This window comes from Aplysia californica, unplaced genomic scaffold (genome assembly GCF_000002075.1).
Source record: "Aplysia californica isolate F4 #8 unplaced genomic scaffold, AplCal3.0 scaffold00920, whole genome shotgun sequence".
Classification (NCBI taxonomy): domain Eukaryota; kingdom Metazoa; phylum Mollusca; class Gastropoda; order Aplysiida; family Aplysiidae; genus Aplysia; species Aplysia californica.
In genome coordinates this window covers 53497-54963 of record NW_004798190.1, presented here as the reverse complement: position 1 = coordinate 54963, position 1467 = coordinate 53497, and the positions used below count along the sequence as shown (strand labels likewise).

Genomic DNA, 1467 nt, shown 5'->3' with positions numbered 1-1467 from the left:
ACAAACAGAGTGTTGGGAAATAACCCACAGACAATCGAACAGTTAAAACTCAATGTTGAACTGGACGTACAAATTAAAAAGTATCCGAGGCGGACACTGGTGATTGCCTTGTTAGTGAGACAACTTCCTGAGTATTCAGTTCTAGTTGTAGGGTGGACAGTTCCTTTCCACGTCGCCTTTACTTCTCCAACTCAAAGTCAAGCACCCATTATTACTTGGGGGGTGACAGACAGAGTGTCAGAGAACAACCGACAAACATTCGAACACTTAAAACTCCAAGTTGAACAGGAAGTCCAAAGAATCGACCCAAAAACATGCAACAGGGTTATTCAAAATTTCGAGTGCCGATTTGGAGCTTCTATGGGAAGAAGTGGTCTACATCTGGAGGTTTAAGTAGCGAACACCTTCTTTGAGTTTATTTAGCAATATCAATTTTGTATTAATTTGTTCTTCATTGCGCAAAAAGTGAGTATTTGAAATAGAACGCTAGGGTTGATTGTTAAGAAGTTGCACAGTTTTACGTTTAAGTAAATTTTGGTTGGAATTTTAAAGAAATAAATTGATTTTGTTTTCATTTTGACACATGTGACGTTCTCCTGAAAGAATCTTATTCTTGCGAAGTTTTGTTAAAATTTGTTTTAAAAAATAACATAGTTGTTGCCGTTTATTTGGGTCCTTTGTCTTAGACACCCGGTCCTTGTACTAGCCTACTATTACTGCTTCTGCTGCTGTTGCTGCTGTTGCTGCTGTTGCTGCTGTTGCTGCTGTTACTAGTATAATTATCATAATTATTATCACCAACATCATCATAATCATTATTAGATTTAACATAATATGCCTCATGTCCCTATCTGTGTATGAAATTGACCAGTTTAAATTGTTGCATGAATGCAAAATTCAAAAACTTAGCTGGTGATTGTTTAAAGGAATATTGGTAAATGTAACAACTCATTAGAAAATTATAAGATTGGTGATCGTGAATATCATGGAACTTGAGTATAGAGTTGAAGCGTGCCGATTAGCTGTCTTGCTGGACAACTGATTATATCGTTACGTAACTAGTCAGAGGGTAGATTCAATAGAAAGTCTGTCTAATAATCTGTAGCCTATACGTCTTTAAAAAAATTAATTAAAACAACTTAAAAGTTACAGACAATTTGAGTTCACTTTTCGATTCTTAAACATGATATCTTTCGAAGTAGCCTTTTTGACTTTTAAAACAAGACATAAAAATTAAATTCGCCCAACTTTCTTTCTTAGTAAGTCAGACCCGGGTACACACCAAATAAGATAAGATAAGATACATCTTTATGGTCTAGGCACATTGTTTGGTATTTCCCCTTGTACACACACGCACACACACACACACACACGTACACATACATGCACACACACAAACACACACACACGTACACATACATGCACACACACACACACACACACACACACGTACACATACATGCACAC

The 1467-nt window shown here is 36.5% G+C and overlaps 1 protein-coding gene across 1 annotated transcript in view; it reads left to right on the top strand.

Moving 5' to 3' along the window:
* The window catches only part of LOC101856137, a 19356-nt gene that overhangs the window by 13010 nt on the left and 4879 nt on the right, over positions 1–1467 (top strand). The gene's annotated exons all lie outside the window — the stretch shown is intronic.